This window comes from Acanthochromis polyacanthus, chromosome 9 (assembly GCF_021347895.1).
Source record: "Acanthochromis polyacanthus isolate Apoly-LR-REF ecotype Palm Island chromosome 9, KAUST_Apoly_ChrSc, whole genome shotgun sequence".
NCBI classification, from domain to species: Eukaryota; Metazoa; Chordata; class Actinopteri; family Pomacentridae; genus Acanthochromis; species Acanthochromis polyacanthus.
Genome location: NC_067121.1, coordinates 2,059,969 through 2,070,146, shown reverse-complemented (window position 1 = coordinate 2,070,146; position 10,178 = coordinate 2,059,969). Strand labels below are relative to the sequence as shown.

General features: G+C 39.5%; 1 long non-coding RNA gene across 2 annotated transcripts; it reads left to right on the top strand.

The window, feature by feature from the left end:
* Positions 1–3,918: 3,918 nt before the first annotated feature.
* On the top strand, positions 3,919–8,584 carry LOC127535596 (uncharacterized). 2 transcript variants are annotated; one of them, XR_007944473.1, is made up of 4 exons: positions 3,919–4,028; positions 4,373–4,537; positions 4,820–4,908; positions 7,485–8,584. It is a non-coding gene; the product is annotated as an uncharacterized LOC127535596 (long non-coding RNA). The 2 variants fall into 2 exon arrangements; XR_007944472.1 differs by having other exon boundaries at positions 3,923–4,537.
* The last annotated feature ends 1,594 nt before the right edge of the window (positions 8,585–10,178 follow it).

Here is a 10,178-nt window from a genome sequence, read left to right as displayed (position 1 = left end):
CAGAAACGACCAGCAGCTGATCAAAGAGTCCAAACAACCAAGGAATAAAAATACAATCTTTAGACAGAAGTCGACTCTCAGATAGAAGATTATAAAATGTTATTATTATATTTATAGTAACTGAACTAACAAGAGAGGTTTAAAGGAAGTCTGTCACAAGCATAATTAGTAGTGTGATGAATGTCAGTGTAAATCTCTGACTGCTATTATTAATACTAATAATGATAATATTAATAGTAATATTGATAACACATCATTAATAATAATAACAAGCTTCTTCTTTCTTGACATCCAGGATCACTTTACAGGAAAAACCCAATTGTAGGATTTCTTAATGTGTCTGTAAGGTTAAAACTGTTTTCTTCACCAAATTACTAAATGTGCGGGAAATGGGTTAATATTACTTTGTGCAGAATTCTTAAGTCGCCGACGTGGCAGCTATTTGACCAGCAAAGTCTCAAAGTTAGGCTGAAATTAATAATTAGACCCTCCAGAAAAACGCGGGCTAAAATCCTTGATTATGCAAATAAATACGCGGGGTTTTTATGCCATTTTATGTGGGGAAATTGCGGAAAGTTGCAAAGTATGCGAATAGTTGTGAAATATGCAAAAATATGTGCGATTCACCTGCCGTCTGGCCGCGGAGGGATGTGTCCTCTGATCAGACACTGGGACTGCTGTGGGGTTACTGGACTGACAGCCTGTGCTCTGGGAGGAGGAGAAGCTCACAGCAGCACCTGCTGCTGGTTGAGGACAGTAACTGCAGAATGATCCCAGTTTTCCTGTCAGTCTCCAAAACGGCAGAAAAAGTCGCTAGATTTGTGGCTAGTCGCTTTTGACAAAAAAAATCGCTAGGACGCTTTGGAAAGTCGCTAGATTTAGTGAGAAAGTCGCTAAGTTGGTAACACTGGCGCCGTGCTCTGCATCAGCTCGTGCTTCTAGTGTGTGTGAATGAACTGATGACGTCAGGCCGGGCGTCACATAAAAACTCACAACTCTATTTATATACGTTACAGTTTTCTCATTTTATGCGGAAATTGTGAAATCAAGCGGTACCTGCATATTTCTCTTTTTTTTCGTGGAAATGTGAGATTCTTGTGGGGATTATGCGGCCTTTTGGGAAATATTAGACCCCCGCATAATCAGCGGCATTTTGGGGATTAATGCGGGAATTCATGCGATCGCATAATCGCGTTTTTCTGGAGGGTCTAAATAATGTAGCATCTGAGACATCTCCTGCTGCAGACAAGAAAAGCCTCAAAAAATGATCAAAGGAACTGTTTAGTTCAATAAGGTCAAACATAGAACTTCAGCATCTGGAATTAATACAAATTAGAGACCAAACTGTGAACAAAAAACAGTTGAGTCAACTGGACTTAAGCTGCATGTCCACTAGATGTGATTTTCCCGCACGGCAACACACGACATCTGAAAATCCCACGGACGGTGGGCGGTCATTAGCAGACCACAGCATGGTCATGAAAATCGGATCTAGTGGACACGCACCTTCAGTTACAAAACATTTATTTACTAACAGCAAACAAGACAACAACAACTAACTATGATTAATGATGTCTATCAACTAAGAACACAACAATACACACACAAGACAGTAACACAAAACAATGAGTGTGATGTGAATGACAGGGAAGGAACAGGGCCCAATACTACGACACACTACTGGGAGAATATAATATAATATAATATAATACAATATAATACAATACAAAACAATACAATATAATACAATACAATACAATATAATACAATATAATACAATACAATATAATATAATACAATATAATATAATATAATATAATATAACACAATATAATATAATACAATACAATACAATATAATATAATATAATACAATATAATACAATATAATATAATACAATACAATACAATACAATATAATACAATATAATACAATGTAATATAATACAATATAATACAATATAATATAATATAATACAATATAATATAATACAATACAATATAATATAATACAATACAATATAATATAATATAATACAATATAATATAATACAATATAATACAATATAATATAATATAATATAATACAATATAATACAATATAATATAATATAATATAATACAATACAATACAATATAATATAATATAATACAATATAATACAATATAATATAATACAATACAATACAATACAATATAATACAATATAATACAATGTAATATAATACAATATAATACAATATAATATAATATAATACAATATAATATAATACAATACAATACAATACAATATAATACAATGTAATATAATACAATATAATACAATATAATATAATATAATACAATATAATACAATATAATATAATATAATACAATATAATACAATACAATACAATACAATATAATATAATATAATACAATACAATATAATACAATATAATACAATATAATATAATACAATATAATACAATATAATATAATATAATACAATACAATACAATATAATATAATATAATACAATATAATACAATATAATATAATATAATATAATATAATACAATATAATAAAATATAATATAATATAATACAATATAATACAATACAATACAATATAATATAATATAATAGAATACAATATAATACAATATAATATAATACAATACAATACAATACAATACAATACAATATAATACAATGTAATACAATACAATACAATACAATATAATATAATATAATATAATACAATATAATATAATACAATACAATACAATACAATACAATACAATACAATATAATATAATATAATATAATATAATATAATACAATATAATACAATACAATACAATATAATACAATATAATATAATACAATACAATACAATATAATATAATATAATATAATACAATACAATATAATGTAAAACAATACAATACAATATAATATAATACAATATAATATAATACAATACAATACAATACAATACAATATAATATAATATAATATGGCGCTCTGGAAGGTGCAGATGTGTTCCACATCTGGCGTGCTGTCCTGGTGTCCCTCCTGCTTTGCTGATCAAAGGGGAGTCCGTCTCCAAGCTGTGGCTGCAGGCGGGAATAAACAAAACCTACTCTGGTTCCGTTTCACCATTGGTCCTGCACCATATTACCAGTTTAACGTGTTGTTCTTTACTGCTGCTCACAGAAATAATAACTACTGAAGAAATAATCCAGAAATAAAACCTTTCTGTGTTGATGAATCCATTCATCTCAGCCTCATTCTTAGGAGGAACGTTCAGCTTCATCCTTTCAGCTCCTGAGAAAGCTTTACAAGAAATTCAAAGTTCAGCATCATCAGACCAAGGCTTCAATGTTTCCATCAGTTTCTGCTGTAGGATCAATGGTTAGAAGGTCCTGGTTCTGGTCCTGTTTGTGGTTCTGGTCCTGGTCTCTCCATGTTCTCCCTGCTGGGTTCTCTCACGTTGATAACATCTGTCCAGTAGGAGGAGCTTGAAGACACGATGGTCTCTTACCTGAAACATCACCTGCTCTGGAGCAGCTCAGGTGTTCAGCATCAGTTACCGTGGAGACAGAGCAAGTTTAACCTGAAATCCTGACTCACCTGCACCTTCACCTTAATCCTCACCATGAGAAGCTGCTGTAATCTGTAGTTTAAAGTCAGACATCTATGGAGGCTTTACCTCCACCTTTACAACCAGGTGTGACCTCACAGGTAGATAAGTCTGGCTCTGTGAAGCCCCGCCCCCTCAGTGCCTCCAGGTGAACCAATCAGGTTGATTTACTTCTACAGCTGCTGTCAGAGTGAATGTGGGTTTCCATGGTAACATCCAGTTAGTTTATCACCAGGTAACAGCAGGAGCAGAACTAAACTCTGAGCAGAACCTCATCAGAACCATCTATAGTGAGAACTCATTGATCTGCTGGCAGGGATCAGATGATGTCATCAGAGAATTGATCAGATGATTTTCTGTCAGTCTGCAGGTCGAGAACCAGACAGGTGGCAGCAGAGAAGGTAAAACATCATTAACACACCCTCGTTAACACATCGTTCATTAACCTGATGAGCTCGTTAAAGCTGATTAACACATTCACTCTGTCACTGACCAATCAGCAGCAGCCTCTCTGTCACTGACCAATCAGCAGCAGCCTCTTGTGTCAGATGCATCACTTTAGTGCCTTATTGACCTTCAGTAATCAATAATCAGTAATCAATACTCAGTAATCAATAATAAGTAATGAATAATCAGTCACCAGTATCCAGTCATCAATAATCAGTAATCAGTATCCAGGCGCTGTATTCACTTTTCAGGATAAGTTCAGGTGTGTGCTGGAACACTCACCTGTGTCCTGCTGCAGGTGGTGGTGGTGACATCATACCGGTCCCGCTGCCCTAAGGAACTGGACCTGAACCAGGGAGACCTGGTCCAGGTTCTGTTTAAGGAGGACGAGGCCTGGTGGTTCGGCCGGCTGTCCACCGGACACCGGGGATATTTTCCTGCCACCTGTGTGGAGCCGCTGCAGGTAACAGCACTCACCTGGTCAGTGGGGGGCGGGGACACACCTGGGCCACCTACATCCACACAGTCTTTGATGTCATCACAGGTAAACTCAACTGTTTCCATTTAAAAACAGCCATAGATGAAGTTTCCCTGCTCAGGTGTGAAATGTTCCAAATGGAGGTGCTGCAGGTGAAATTGGTGTCAGTATGATGTCATTATGACATAATTTTATGCTTTAATATGTAAACCAGCTCATTAAACATTTCCAGATCAGGTGTAACAACATGTGCTCCTTCCTTTTTAGGGTGGGGCGGTGCAGGCCACGCCCCCTCTGAAGAGGAGGGTGTCGGTGCCGATGATGCCAACAGACAGCGCCCCCTGTGGCTGCACCAGGTAACTCCAACCAGAAACTTCTCTATTTTCAGATTTCCAGCTGGTTCTCACTTCATGAACCGTTGTTGTTCTGCTGTTTTTGAAACTCTAACATATGAACTGTTGGATGAAAACAGTCACCTGTGATTCGGCCTCTCGGTCACTTTACACCTTTAATCTTCCTCTTTTTGGTATTTTGTGTTCGTCTTCATATCCAGCATCAAGACTTCAACACAGAAACGGTTTGAATTATTTATAGACGATGCTGCACCAAAATAACTTCCAGAAGGTAATCATGATAAAATAATCAGGCTGATCAAATGTTTTTGTTATTGATCGGCAGCAGAAGCACAAGTCTTTAAGTTGGTACTAAAGATAGATTAAACCTTCATTGATCCTGCAGCCGGAAATTTACAGAGTAACAGCAGCAAATAGAAAATGAGGTTGTTCCTATTAGTTCTACACATTATTTAAAAGGAGTGTTAAATTACAATATTTACACCACGTTCTAAGACACAAAACATGAATTAAACCGACTTTAATTAAAACAACTTGAATTAAACTGACTTTAATTAAGTGACTTTAAACTAATTTAATTAAATGATTAATTAAAGTGACTTTAATTAAGTGACTTTAAACTAATTTAATTAAACAACTTTAATTAAGCGCTGCACAGTGGTGTAAGTGGTTAGTATGTTTGCCTTGCAGCAAGAAGATCCCCGGTTCAAATCCCAGGCTTGGGATCTTTCTGCATGGAGTTTGCATGTTCTCCCTGTGCATGCATGGGTTTTCTCCCACAGTCCAAAAACATGCTGAGGTTAATTGGTTACTCTAAATTGTCCGTAGGTGTGAATGTGAGTGTGATTGTGTGTCTGTATATGTAGCCCTGTGACAGACTGGTGACCTGTCCAGGGTGTCCCCTGCCTTCACCAGAGTCAGCTGGGATAGACTCCAGCACAGTGGTGTAGTGGTCCCTGGAGAAGTGGGTATACTCTTAATTTTCACCTTTTTTTTAATTAGTCCAGAAAAACACCCAGTTTTAGAAACAGTGACATAGAAGACTACTCTATTCAATTTATTCAGTCATTTCTACTTACCCACTATTATAAAATTATCATGACTTGATTAGGAGCAGTTTGTAGTTATTACTGGATTAATGTAACATGTATTTATCATGAGGCAAACATGGTGTTTCAGTTACTTTTGAACATTTATTTAAATAAAATACTTCAAATATGAAGTTGACAGTGCATCCTTGTTCTTATTTCATCATGAATAAAACCTCAATATTGTTTTAGGTCGAATCTTAAACTACCTGTCCCCATTCTTGTGTTTTTACTTACTTTAAAATCAACTACCAGCCTAGAGGTTTTCCCACATTATCCCAATCTAGCTAGCTTCAGACTTACGTTAGAATAACGTTAGCCTTTCAAAACGTTAGTCAGACTCGGCCCGACACTCAGTTTAACCCGTTGCGCTTCAGTTGCGCTTCAGTGTCCCGTCCGCGGTACACTTTGAGATCTGCATAAGCAATTTGCTAAATGTCTGAAACTGCAAACGCGATTATACAAACACTATACGCCGATGGAAAGCTTAGATTCTCAGTAATCCGCCGGTATAAACCACTTTCAGATGTGATTACCACAGCGGGTGAGAAAAACACATTTGTCCGACAAACAACCAATATCCATCCATCCGTTCTCTATACACGGCTTCAACGCACACAGCGCGACTCACATTTCCGGGTTCATTACTACACACACATGAAAATATTCCACAAAAAACGGCCATAATCCAACCTTGGACATCCAGACGAAACAAGCCAGTAACATATTTTGTCCAAAACATGTCCTGAAGACGGTATATGATCCACGAATAGGTCGTTTTAGAGGAAATGCACCTCGCGATGCGCGTCCAATATTCCCTGTATTTCTCGTCAGATTTTTATTCACAAATAGAATATTAGCGATTTTTTTGTACTGAAAATGGCTGGAATTGACTGCAGCTTTAACCACTGGTGACAAAATATTCTCTCCTTGAAATGTGCAGTCATGTTGCCAGTAGTTTAAAACAGTGATTCATTTGGAAACCACCTTAAAACTTACCTGAGAATTATATCGTCCATGAAAGTAGGTTCGCTCGATACGTGCCACTCACTTGAAAGGTGTTTATTCTGACTTTCTCGCATTTCCGCGCATCTTTCAAGCAGACCTGTCAATCAACTGGAGTGCCACAGAGGTGTTAGCAAAATTTTCCTCTGTATGACCCGCCCTACTCTGCCTCTGATTGGCTCATCCCTAAAGTTAACCAATCGAATCAGTGAAGGTAGCATGTACCAGCCAATTACAGGCAGAGGAGGGTTGTTCATGGCTTCATCATCGGGCTACCTGGCACACAGATATTACTGAATGATGCGCACCAGGGAGCATTAGAAGTGGGTATACGCAATGCTAACTGAAAAATAAGTGGGTATACGGCGGACTACACCACTGCTCCAGCACCCCCCATGACCCTAGTGAGGATAAAGCGGTGGATAGAGGATGGATGGATGGATGAACTTTAATTAAACTGACTTGGGTTCTATGTTCTTGTCGCAGCGGTCGCAGCACTCCCAAACTGCTGAGGAAAAACAGCGTTCGGCGGTCAGTTGGTCTCGACGGACCCTCAGAGTCGTCGGAACCAGGAGGGTCGGTTCACGGGTCACCCAGCCTCCTGCACCGAGTCTTGGCCAAGTCCAGGAGGAAGAGCTGCCCTCAGCTGCCCCACCCAGCTCCAGACTCCGGCACCATCAACACCGCCTTCCAGCCGGACTAGACCAGAACCTGCTGCTGTCCAGACGGTCTAGACCCAGTTTCTCAGTGATTTCAGAATCTGCTCCTCAAATCCAAAAGACAGTGAAGACTAACCGACCCTGTTCTCTGTGAAGTGGACCCGTTTGAGTCGACATCACTTCCAGGTCCAGTCCGAGTCACTGAGATCATCTTCAGGTCGCTGATGTCCTACAGGTCTGAGTCCAAGTGTCCTGATGTGTTCTGAACATCATGTTTGAGTCACCAAAGACTTGTCAGAGTCACGCAGGTAAAGACCTGTGGAGGTTCAGTTCTGAGTCCCTGAGAAAGAGTCCCAGTTAGTCTCAAGAGTCCTGAAGGACACAAACCAGCATCAAGTCTCTCCGGTGTCTGAAGTGTATCAGTACCTGTATCTGAGTCAGCAGGTCCACGAGTTCCTGAGCTCACGTTGAAGTCAGGGAGGCCAATCCCAAGATTTCAAGTCAGTCTGAGTCTCTCAGTAGCTGTCGAGTCACTTTCAGTTTCCAAGTCATTTATGTCAGAGTCCAGGCAAGTCTTTAGGTCCAAGTCCTCGTCTCTGACGTCCTGTTTCAGGTCAGTCTGCCGAGACCAGCTGGAATCGATCAGAGGAATTGATCTTCAGCTGCTCAGAGACTAAATCAACTTTGAATCCATAAAAAAGGAATCTGAATCTGTATAAACTGAAATTAAAACATGTTTATTTCACATCTGAGCAGAATGAAAAGCAGAACATATCAAAAACAATCCTTCAGTTTATTTAGGAAGAACCACGTTTTGTTTCTGGAGATTCACAATTTCACATCTAAAATAAGTGAAAAAATAAAATAAATGTATCAGAACATCTACTGAAACATAAAACAATGAATTAAAATCAGTGTTCAGTGAAATCTGTTCTGCTGTTTTCAGTTTAAAAAATAAAAACATCAGTTCTGATCCAAAGAGCAGAGGTTAAAGTGTCTGAACTGTTCAGTGTTTTAAGTAAACTGTTTCTAAATAAATAAAGCAAATGAAACAGTTCAACTTTTATTCTGATGTAGTTAAAAAAGTTGATCAGCTCTGATTTAAAGTGCAACAGTTAAAGTGTCTCTGTGGTAAAAGCTAAATGATTTCATATATTCAGTACATCAGCAGCCACATTTCAAGAAATAAATAGTTAATTAAATGTTTAAAGGCATTTAAAAACTACAAAGTAAATAAATATAAAGTGCATTAAATACTAAAATGTGTTACATGTTAAAAACTGTGAAAATTTGTTTCTATTTCTGTTAAAATAGAGTTGAAATAAAACCGAATAAATGAAATGTGTGCAGCCATTTTGTGTTAAATCAGTAAAGAAAGCATGACGCTGCAGAATAAGAGCTGAGTAATGATACGCAGGACGACTCAGCAGACTGATTGAGTAGGAGTCAGCGTTTTCTTACAGGAGCTTCACCTGAAACCAAACACAACCAGATCAGCTGGTGGTTCACACCTGAGTCACACCTGAGAACCTGAGAACAGGTGAGTTACCATCAGTAATTACTAGCCCTAACTACTACTGAGTAATACTGACTACTACTAACTACTACTGACTGATAAAACACTCACTGTGTCAGGGCCTCCTCCTCTCCCCGTCCTTCCTGACATCCTAATCCCTTTTCCCTCTCTCTCTCCCTCTCTCTCTCCCCCATGCGGCTCCACTTGACAATCAGCACTCTCCCCGCAGAGTCCGGGCAGCTGCGGCTCATCCTGTGATTACTCCTCCAGCAATAAAAGACTGGTTCCTGCATTCAATCTCGGCCAGATTGTAGACTCTGCTCATGCAAACGACCCAGCTGCCCGGATCTCCTCCTGACCTGCCTGCCTCCCTCGTGCCCACCTCGGATCCCCTCCTCGGATCCCTTCCTACGTCGTGTCCCTTCTTGGATCCCCTCCTTGGCTACCGTCCTGCCTTCCCCCCTCGAGTTCCCCTCCGGACTCCCGGACCCGCCTGCCGCCCTGTCACCTGGCCACCCCGGACCCTCTGCGCCCGGCTTCTCACCTCTGACGTCCCAGCCTTCAGCCTGCCGCCCAGCTGCCTCACCACCCCTGATCCCCTGCGCCTGGCTTCCCTACACTGACGTTCCAGCTTTCAGTCCTCCTGCAACCTCGCCACCCCGGACCCGCTGAACCTGGCTTCCCACTTCTGACGTCCCAGCCCTCACTCCGTCCCTGGACTCACCCTCGCCACAACCTCCCGGATTCCCCTCTGGCTCCTCACTCTTCCTTGATCCCCCACCTTTCCACAATAAACCAGCCTGTAAACCTAACTCCGCCTTGGTGGTGTGTCTCTGCTCGGGTTCGCCACCCCCGCTGCGTGACACACTGCAGATCTACAGCATTAAACAGAAGAGGCTCCACCTGGTGGAACAACCAGGGACTACAGCTGATCTACAATTACTGACATCATGGAGAGAAAACGGGTTTACTACAGTAAATCCCACCATCTAGGACTACATTTAC